Raw genomic sequence first — 11,979 nt, forward strand, 5'->3', positions numbered from 1 at the left:
TACTGCAGTGTTTTCAGCTTGTAACTGATGTGGTGATATCTGAGATGGAGGATGAACAGGAGAAGGAGGAGGAGGGTGATGCGCAGGAGCTGTACACTGTGGGGGCAACTCTGACTGACATAGGGCCCACAATCCTCGGCTGGGGACCGAGTACCGAGGGACGGCCACCGCCATAAGGTTGCGGAAGGATTACGTCTCCACCAGCCTAAAAGGCAGAATTTCCAACGCAAGCAGTCGTGAAATGAGCGAATTTACGACTGTGGCCTGTGGGGCGTTGGCTGCGAATTTGCTCTTTCGTTCAAAGGTCTGGGATATGGACAATTGAATGCTGCGGTGGGACGTGGACGTGGATGTTGTTTCTTGAGAAACTTCCATAACAAGTGAAGACTGAGAGGAGGGGGCATCTTTGCATGCAGTATGGACAGGAGATTACCTTTCACGCACAAGAGAGGGTTCTCTTAAACGCACAACAGCGGAAGAAGCAGTGGTGACACATACTGACACTGGTCGTGGACCCTGGTGTTCGCCCCACAAAGTCGGGTGCTTTGCTGACATGTGCCTGATCATGCTGGTGGTGGTCAGGCTGGTAGTTTTGTCGCCCTTGCTGATGCTGGCATGGCAGGTGGTACAAATGGCCTTTATGGGGTTATCAGCAGAGTCGTTAAAAAAATCCCAGACTCTGAAAGACCTACCGGTTGCACTGGCAATGTCCATCGTGTTGGTGTTACGGGGAACTGTTACCCGCCTTCTGTGTGCGGCCACCACACTGCTTCTCCCTGCCTGTTGGGGTACTCTGCCTCCCTCCCCCTGTGTGCTGCTGGCTTCGCTCTGCGTGTCCTCCTGCCATGTTGCGTCAGTTACTAGATAACCACCACCTCCTCCTCTTCCACTTGAGCACCACGATCCTCCACCTCACTTCGTGGCAATTGTGTCTCGTCATCGTCCACCTCTTGTGAAAAATTGCCAGCATTGACTTTCTCTGGTCGTGGCTGTTCAAATATTTGGGCATCGCTACATGGGATCTCCTCTTCCGCCACATCAAGCGGAGCAGGCTAGGGGCACAAATATGGAAATGGACCAGTGAACAGCTCTTCTGAGTGTCCAACTGTGGGATCAGCTGCTGTCTGACGACACTCGGCATAGTGGGAGGAAGGAGCGTCAGGGTGAGGAGGAGTATGCAGTCGAGACTCACGGCTACTAAAACTTGACCGTGTGGAAGACAGACCGGAGGTGGTGGTGCCCAGGTAACTGGAAGTATTATCTGCTATCCAATTAATAACCTGTTCACACTGACCAGTTCGCAATACTGGTGTTGTAGTGTGCTTCCCTAGTAATTCTGTCAAGAAGTGGGAGCGAGAAGATGTGGCTGTTGGCTGTGGCGCATTTTCACCTTGGCCACGGCCCCATCCTCTACACGCACCATCACCAGAACGTCCAGGTCCACGTCACTTGCAACGTGCCTGGCCCATTGTAAATTAAGTAAAATAGCTAACACACTCGCACTATCAATGGAAAAAGGGTAATAGAAAGGAGATTAGAACCGTGGAAGAGGAAATCCACAGTTCTATTTCTCTGGCCTACACCAGAATCTTTTCAACAGATATATTTGTGTCTGAACAGTCAGCGAGACACTATTACTGTTTTTTTTTTTTATAGAAAAAAGGCCAAAAGCTGGATAATACCGAGATTTGAACAGTGGAAATGCAAAACCACAGTGCTAGTTATCTAGCCTACACCAGAATCTTTTAAACAGATATATTTTTTTCTGACCTGTCAAGGAGACACTATTACTGTTTTTTTTTAAGGAAAAAAGTCCAAAAGCTGGATAATACAAATATTTGAACTGTGGAACTGCAAAAATAAAGTTCTAGTTTTCTAGTCTACACCAGAATCTTGTAAACAGATATATTTGCGTCTGAACAGTCAGCGAGAAACTATTACTGTTTTTTTTACGGAAAATAGGCCAAAAGCTGGAAAATACAGAGATTTGAACCGTGGAACTGCAAAACCACAGTTCTAGTTATCTGGCCTACACCAGAATCTTTTAAACAGATATATTTGTGTCAGAACAGTCAGGGAGACACTATTACTGTTTTTTTTACAGAAAAAAGCCCAAAAGCTGGATAATACTGAGATTTGAACCGTGGAACTGGAAAACCAAAGTTCTGGTTATCTGGCCTACACAAGAATCTTTTAAACCGATATATTTGTGTCTGAACAGTCAGCGAGACACTATTACTGTTTTTTTGTTATGGAAAAAAGGCCAAAAGCTGGATAATACAGAGATTTGAACCGTGGTACTGCAAAACCATAGTTCTAGTTATCTGGCCTACACCAGAATCTTTTAAACAGATATATTTGTGACTGAACAGTGAGCGAGACACTATTACTGTTTTTTTTTACGGAAAAAAGGCCAAAAGTTGGATAATACTGAGAATTGATCCGTAGAACAGCAAAACCACAGTTCTATTTCTCTGGCCTACACCAGAATCTTTTAAACAGATATATTTGCGTCTGAACAGTAAGGGAGACACTATTACTGTTTTTTTTACGGAAAAAAGGCCAAAAGCTGGTTAATACTGAGATTTGAGCCGTGGAACTGCAAAACCAAAGTTCTAATTATCTGGCTTATAGCAGAATCTTTTAACCAGATAAATTTGTGTCTGAACAGTCAGGGAGACACTATTACTGCGGTTTTTTTACAGAAAAAAGGCCAAAAACTGGATTATACAGAGATTTGAACCGTGGAAATGCAAAACCAAATTTCTAGTTATCTGGCCTACACAAGAATCTTTTAAACAGATATATTTGTGTCTGAACAGTCAGAGAGACACTATTACTGTTTTTTTTTTACGGAAAAAAAGACAAAAGCTAGATAATACAGAGATTTGAACCGTGGAACTGCAAAACCACAGTTCTAGTTATCTGGCCTACACCAGAATCTTTTAAACAGATATATTTCTCTCTGAACAGTCAGGGAGACACTATTACTGTTTTTTTTACTGAAAAAAAGGCCAAAAGCTGGATAATACAGAGATTTGTACTGTGGAACTGCAAAACCACAGTTTTAGTTATCTGGCCTACACCAGAATCTTTTAAACAGATATATTTGTGTCCGAACAGTCAGGGAGACACTATTACTGTTTTTTTTTACGGAAAAAAGGTTAAAAGCTGGATAATACTGAGATTTGAACCGTGGAACTGCAAAACCAAAGTTCTAGTTATCTGGCCTACACCAGAATCTTTTAAACAGATATATTTGTGTACGAACAGTCAGCGAGACACTATTAGTGTTTTTTTTTTACGGAAAAAAGGTTAAAAGCTGGATAATACTGAGATTTGAACCGTGGAACTGCAAAACCAAAGTTCTAGTTATCTGGCCTACACCAGAATCTTTTAAACAGATATATTTGTGACTGAACAGTGAGCGAGACACTATTACTGTTTTTTTTTACGGAAAAAAGGCCAAAAGTTGGATAATACTGAGATTTGATCCGTAGAACAGCAAAACCACAGTTCTATTTCTCTGGCCTACACCAGAATCTTTTAAACATATATATTTGTGTCTAAATAGTCAGGGAGACAATATTACTGTTTTTTTTACGGAAAGAAGGCCAAAAGCTGGATAATACTGAGATATGAGCCGTGGAACTGCAAAACCAAAGTTCTAATTATCTGGCTTATACCAGAATCTTTTAACCAGATAAATTTGTGTCTGAACAGTCAGGGAGACACTATTACTGTTTTTTTTTTACAGAAAAAAGGCCAAAAACTGGATAATACAGAGATTTGAACCGTGGAAATGCAAAACCAAATTTCTAGTTATCTGGCCTACACCAGAATCTTTTAAACAGATATATTTGTGTCTGAACAGTCAGAGAGACACTATTACTGTTTTTTTTTACGGAAAAAAGGCCAAAAGCTGGATAATACAGAGATTTGAACCGTGGTACTGCAAAAACCATAGTTCTAGTTATCTGGCCTACACCAGAATCATTTAAACAGATATATTTGTGTCTGAACAGTCAGCGAGAAACTATTACTGTTTTTTTTACGGAAAATAGGACAAAAGCTGGAAAATACAGAGATTTGAACCGTGGAACTGCAAAACCACAGTTCTAGTTATCTAGCCTACGCCAGAATCTTTTAAACAGATATATTTGTGTCTGAACAGTCAGGGAGACACTATTACTGTTTTTTTACAGAAAAAAAGCCCAAAAGCTGGATAATACAGAGATTTGAACCGTGGAACTGGAAAACCAAAGTTCTGGTTATCTGGCCTACACAAGAATCTTTTAAACAGATATATTTGTGTCTGAACAGTCAGTGAGACACTATTACTGTTTTTTTTACGGAAAAAAGGCCAAAAACTGGATAATACAGAGATTTGAACCGTGGAAATGCAAAACCAAATTTCTAGTTATCTGGCCTACACCAGAATCTTTTAAACAGATATATTTGTGACTGAACAGTGAGCGAGACACTATTACAGTTTTTTTTTACGGAAAAAAGGCCAAAAGTTGGATAATACTGAGATTTGATCCGTGGAACTGCAAAACCAAAGTTCTAATTATCTGGCTTATACCAGAATCTTTTAAACAGATATATTTGTGTCTGAACAGTCAGCGAGAAACTATTACTGTTTTTTTTACGGAAAATAGGACAAAAGCTGGAAAATACAGAGATTTGAACCGTGGAACTGCAAAACCACAGTTCTAGTTATCTGGCCTACGCCAGAATCTTTTAAACAGATATATTTGTGTCTGAACAGTCAGGGAGACACTATTACTGTTTTTTTTACAGAAAAAAGCCCAAAACCTGGATAATACAGAGATTTGAACCATGGAACTGGAAAACCAAAGTTCTGGTTATCTGGCCTACACAAGAATCTTTTAAACAGATATATTTGTGTCTGAACAGTCAGCGAGACACTATTACTGTTTTTTTTACGGAAAAAAGGCCAAAAGCTGGATAATACAGAGATTTGAACCGTGGTACTGCAAAACCATAGTTCTAGTTATCTGGCCTACACCAGAATCTTTTAAACAGATATATTTGTGACTGAACAGTGAGCGAGACACTATTACTGTTTTTTTTTACGGAAAAAAGGCCAAAAGTTGGATAATACTGAGATTTGATCCGTAGAACAGCAAAACCACAGTTCTATTTCTCTGGCCTACACCAGAGTCCTTTAAACAGATATATTTGTGTCTGAACAGTCAGGGAGACACTATTACTGTTTTTTTATGGAAAAAAAACCAAAAGCTGGATAATACTGAGATTTGAGCCGTGGAACTGCAAAACCAAAGTTCTAATTATCTGGCTTATACCAGAATCTTTTAACCTGATAAATTTGTGTCTGAACAGTCAGGGAGACACTATTACTGTTTTTTTTTACGGAAAAAAGGCCAAAAGTTGGATAATACTGAGATTTGATCCGTGGAACAGAAAAACCACAGTTCTATTTCTCTGGCCTACACCAGAATCTTTTAAACAGATATATTTGTGTCTGAACATTCAGAGAGACACTATTACTGATTTTTTTTACGGAAAAAAGGCCAAAAGCTAGATAATACAGAGATTTGAACCATGGAACTGCAAAACCACAGTTCTAGTTATCTGGCCCACACCAGAATCTTTTAAACGGATATATTTCTCTCTGAACAGTCAGGGAGACACTATTACTGTTTTTTTTACTGAAAAAAGGCCAAAAGCTGGATAATACAGAGATTTGTACTGTGGAACTGCAAAACCACAGTTTTAGTTATCTGGCCTACACCAGAATCTTTTAAACAGATATATTTGTGTCTGAACAGTCAGCAAGACACTTTTACTGTTATTTTTAATGGAAAAAAGGCCAAAAGCTGGATAATACAGAGATTTGAACCGTGGAACTTCAAAACAGATATATTTGTGTCCGAACAGTCAGCGAGACACTATTACTGTTTTTTTTTACGGAAAAAAGGCCAAAAGCTGGACAATACGGATAATACTAAAATTTTAACCATGGAATTGCAAAACCAAAGTTCTAGTTATCTGGCCTACACCAAAATCTTTTATACAGATATATTTGTGTCTGAACAGTCAGCGAGACACAATTTTTTTTTTTTTTTACGGAAAAAAGCCAAAAGCTGGATAATACAGAGATTTGAACCTTGGAATAGCAAAGCTAAAGTTATACTCATCTGGCCTACACCAGAATCTTTTAAACAGATATATTTGTGTCTGAACAGTCAGTGAAACACTATTACTGTTTTTTTTACGGAAAAAAGGCCAAAACCTGGATAATACGGATAAAACTAAGATTTTAACCGAGGAATTGCAAAACCAAAATTCTAGTTATCTGGCCTACACCAGAATCTTTTAAACAGATATATTTGTGTCTGAACAGTCAGCGAGACACTTTTACTGTTTTTTTTAAAGGAAAAAAAGGCCAAAAGCTGGATAATACAGAGATTTGAACCGTGGAACTTCAAAACCACAGTTCTAGTTATCTGGCCTACACCAGAATCTTTTAAACAGATATATTTGTGTCTGAACAGTCAGCGAGACAATATTACTGTTTTTATTTCCGGAAAAAAGGCCAAAAGCTGGATAATACTGAGGTTTGAACCGTGGAACTGCAAAACCACAGTTCTAGTTATCTGGCCTACACCAGAATCTTTTAAACATATATATTTGTGTCTGAACAGTCAGCGAGACACTATTACTGTTTTTTCTTACGGAAAAAAGGCCAAAAGCTGGATAATACTGAGATTTGAACCGTGGAACTGCAAAACCAAAGTTCTAGTTTTCTGGCGTACACCAGAATCTTTTAAATAGATATATTTGTGTCTGAACAGTCAGGGAGACACTATTACTGTTTTTTTTTGCGGAAAAATGGCCAAAAGCTGGACAATACTGAGATTTGAACCGTGGAACTGCAAAACCAAAGTTCTAGTTATCTGGCCTACACCAGAATCTTTTAAACCGATATATTTGTGTCTGAACTGTCAGCGAGACACTATTACTGTTTTTTTTTACGGAGAAAAAGGCCAAAAGCTGAATAATACAGAGATTTGAACCGTGGAACTGCAAAACCAAAGTTTTATTTAGCTGGCCTACACCAGAATCTTTTAAACAGATATATTTGTGTCTGAACAGTCAGGGAGACTCCATTACTGTTTTATTTATGGAAAAATGGCCAAAAGCTGGATAATACAGAGATTTGAACCGTGGAACTTCAAAACCACAGTTCTAGTTATCTGGCCTACACCAGAATCTTTTAAACAGATATATTTGTGTCTGAACAGTCAGCGAGACAATATTACTGTTTTTATTTCCGGAAAAAAGGCCAAAAGCTGGATAATACTGAGGTTTGAACCGTGGAACTGCAAAACCACAGTTCTAATTATCTAGCCTACACCAGAATCTTTTAAACATATATATTTGTGTCTGAACAGTCAGCGAGACACTATTACTGTTTTTTTTTTACGGAAAAAAGGACAAAAGCTGAATAATACAGAGATTTGAACGGTGGAACTGCAAAACCAAAGTTCTAGTTATCTGGCCTACACCAGAATCTTTTAAACAGATATATTGGGGTGTGAACAGTCAGGGAGACACTATTACTGTTTTTTTTTACGGAAAACAGGCCAAAAGCTGGATAATTCAGAGATTTGAACCGTGGTACTGCAAATCCACAGTTCTAGTTATCTGGCCTACACCAGAATCTTTTAAACAGATATATTTGTGTCTGAACAGTCAGGGAGACACTTTTACTGTTTTTTTTTACGGAAAGAAGGCCAAAAGCTGGATAATACAGTGATTTGAACCATGGAACTGCAAAACCACAGTTCTAGTTATCTGGCCTACACCAGAATCTTTCAAACAGATATATTTGTGTCTGAACTGTCAGGGAGACACGATTACTGTTTTTATTATGGAAAAAAGGCCAAAAGCTGGATAATACAGAGATTTGAACCGTGAAACTGCAAAACCAAAGTTTTAATTATCTGGCCTACACCAGAATCTTTTAAATAGATATATTTGTGTCTGAACAGTCATCGAGACACTATTTTTATTTTTTTTTTACAGAAAAAAGGCCAAAAGCAGGATAATACATAGATTTGAACGGTGGAACTGCAAAACCACAGTTCTAGTTATCTGGCCTACACCAGAATCTTTTAAACAGATATATTTGTGTCTGAACAGTCAGCGAGACACTATTACTGTATTTTTTTGCGGAAAAAGGACAAAAGCTGGATAATACAGAGATTTGAACCGTGGAACTGCAAAACCACAGTTCTAGTTATCTGGCCTACAACAGAATCTTTTAAACAGATATATTAGTGTCTGAACAGTCAGGGAGACCCCATTACTGTTTTTTTATGGAAAAAAGGCCAAAAGCTGGATAATACTGAGATTTGAACCGTGGAAATGCAAAACAAAATTTCTAGTTATCTGGCCTACTCCAGAATCTTTTAAACAGATATATTTGTGTCTGAACAGTCAGGCAGACACTATTACTGCGTTTTTTTTTACGGAAAAAATGGCCAAAAGCTGGATAATACAGAGATTTGAACCGTGGAACTGCAAAACCAAAGTTTTAGTTATCTGGCCTACACCAGAATCTTTTAAATAGATATATTTGTGTCTGAACAATCAGGGAGATTCTACTACTGTTCATTTTACGGAAAAAAGACCAAAAGCTGGATAATACAGAGATTAGTACTGTGGAACTGCAAAACCACAGTCCTATATATCTGGTCTACACCAGAATCTTTTAAATAGATATATTTGTGTCTGAACAGTCAGCGAGACACTATTACTGTTTTTTTTTACGGAAAAAAGGTCAAAAGCTGGATAATACAGAGATTTGAACCGTGGAACTGCAAAACCAAAGTTCTAGTTATCTGGCCTACACCACAATCTTTTAAACAGATATATTTGTGTCTGAACAGTCAGCGAGACACTATTACTGTTTTTTTTTATGGAAAAAAGGCCAAAAGCTGGATAATACTGAGATTTGAACCGTGGAACTGCAAAACCAAAGTTCTAGTTATCTGGCCTACACCAGAATCTTTTAAACCAATATATTTGTGTCTGAACAGTCTGCGAGACACTATTACGGGTTTTTTTTCACGGAAAAAAGTCCAAAAGCTGAATAATACAGAGATTTGAACCGTGGAACTGCAAAACCAAAGTTCTAGTTATCTGGCCTACACCAGGATCTTTTAAACAGATATATTGGCGTCTGAACAGTCAGTGAGAAATTATTTCTGTTTTTTTTTACGGAAAACAGGTCAAAAGCTGGATAATTCAGAGATTTGAACCGTGGTACTGCAAATCCACAGTTTTAGTTATCTAGCCTACACCAGAATCTTTTAACCAGATATATTTGTGTCTGAACAGTCAAGGAGACACTTTTACTGTTTTTTTTTACGGAAAGAAGGCAAAAAGCTGGATAATACAGAGATTTGAACCATGGAACTGCAAAACCACAGTTCTAGTTATCTGGCCTACACCAGAATCTTTTAAACAGATATATTTGTGTCTGAACAGTCAGGGAGACTCCATTACTGTTTTTTTTTTTGGAAAAAAGGCCAAAAGCTGGATAATACTGAGATTTGAACCGTGGAAATGCAAAACAAAAGTTCTAGTTATCTGGCCTACTCCAGAATCTTTTAAACAGATATATTTGTGTCTGAACAGTCAGGGAGACACTATTACTGGGGATTTTTTTACGGAAAAAAGGCCAAAAGCTGGATAATACAGAGATTTGAACCGTGGAACTGCAAAACCAAAGTTTTAGTTATCTGGCAAACACCAGAATCTTTTAAATAGAAATATTTGTGTCTGAACAATCAGGGAGATTCTATTACTGTTCATTTTACTGAAAAAAGACCAAAAGCTGGATAATACAGAGATTAGAACCATGGAACTGCAAAACCACAGTTCTAGTTATCTGGTCTACACCAGAATTTTTAAATGGATATATTTGTGTCTGTACAATCAGGGAGATACTAGTACTGTTTTTTTATACGGAAAAAAGGCCAAAAGCTGGATAATACAAAGATTTGAACCGTGGAACTGCAAAACCAAAGTTCTAGTTATCTGGCCTACACCACAATTTTTTAAACAGATATAGTTGTGTCTGAATAGTCAGCGAGAAACTATTTTTTTTTTTTTTACGGAAAGAAGGCCAAAAGCTGGATAATACAGAGATCTGAACCGTGGAACTGCAAAACCAAAGTTCTAGTTATCTGGCCTATACCAGAAACTTTTAAACAGATATATTTGTGTCTGAACAGTCAGGGAGACACTATTACTGTTTTTTTTTACTTAAAAAAAGGCCAAAAGCTGGATAATACAGAGATTTGAACCGTGGAACTGCAGAACCGCAGTTCTTGTTTTCTGGCTTACACCAGCATCTTTTAAACAGATATATTTGTGTCTGAACAGTCAGGGAGACACATTACTGTTTTTTTTTATGGAAAAAAGGCCAAAAGCAGGAAAATACAGAGATTTGAACCGTGGAACTGCAAAACCACAGTTATAGTTATGTGGCCTACACCAGAATCTTTTAAACAGATATATTTGTGTCTGAACAGTCAGGGAGACACTATTACTGTTTTTTTTATGGAAAAAAAGCCAAAACCTGGATAATACTGAGATTTGAGCCGTGGAACTGCAAAACCAAAGTTCTAATTATCTGGCTTATACCAGAATCTTTTAACCTGATAAATTTGTGTCTGAACAGTCAGGGAGACACTATTACTGTTTTTTTTTACGGAAAAAAGGCCAAAAGTTGGATAATACTGAGATTTGATCCGTGGAACAGAAAAACCACAGTTCTATTTCTCTGGCCTACACCAGAATCTTTTAAACAGATATATTTGTGTCTGAACATCCAGAGAGACACTATTACTGATTTTTTTTACAGAAAAAAGGCCAAAAGCTAGATAATACAGAGATTTGAACCATGGAACTGCAAAACCACAGTTCTAGTTATCTGGCCCACACCAGAATCTTTTAAACAGATATATTTCTCTCTGAACAGTCAGGGAGACACTATTACTGTTTTTTTTACTGAAAAAAGGCCAAAAGCTGGATAATACAGAGATTTGTACTGTGGAACTGCAAAACCACAGTTTTAGTTATCTGGCCTACACCAGAATCTTTTAAACAGATATATTTGTGTCTGAACAGTCAGCGAGACACTTTTACTGTTATTTTTAATGGAAAAAAGGCCAAAAGCTGGATAATACAGAGATTTGAACCGTGGAACTTCAAAACAGATATATTTGTGTCCGAACAGTCAGCGAGACACTATTACTGTTTTTTTTTACGGATAAAAGGCCAAAAGCTGGACAATACGGATAATACTAAAATTTTAACCATGGAATTGCAAAACCAAAGTTCTAGTTATCTGGCCTACACCAAAATCTTTTATACAGATATATTTGTGTCTGAACAGTCAGCGAGACACAATTTTTTTTTTTTTTTACGGAAAAAAGCCAAAAGCTGGATAATACAGAGATTTGAACCTTGGAATAGCAAAGCTAAAGTTATACTCATCTGGCCTACACCAGAATCTTTTAAACAGATATATTTGTGTCTGAACAGTCAGTGAAACACTATTACTGTTTTTTTTACGGAAAAAAGGCCAAAACCTGGATAATACGGATAAAACTAAGATTTTAACCGGGGATTTGCAAAACCAAAATTCTAGTTATCTGGCCTACACCAGAATCTTTTAAACAGATATATTTGTGTCTGAACAGTCAGCGAGACACTTTTACTGTTTTTTTTAAAGGAAAAAAAGGCCAAAAGCTGGATAATACAGAGATTTGAACCGTGGAACTTCAAAACCACAGTTCTAGTTATCTGGCCTACACCAGAATCTTTTAAACAGATATATTTGTGTCTGAACAGTCAGCGAGACAATATTACTGTTTTTATTTCCGGAAAAAAGGCCAAAAGCTGGATAATACTGAG

Source organism: Phyllobates terribilis, unplaced genomic scaffold (assembly GCF_046119375.1).
Source record: "Phyllobates terribilis strain yellow unplaced genomic scaffold, ASM4611937v1 Scaffold_65__1_contigs__length_7625178, whole genome shotgun sequence".
NCBI lineage: Eukaryota > Metazoa > Chordata > Amphibia > Anura > Dendrobatidae > Phyllobates > Phyllobates terribilis.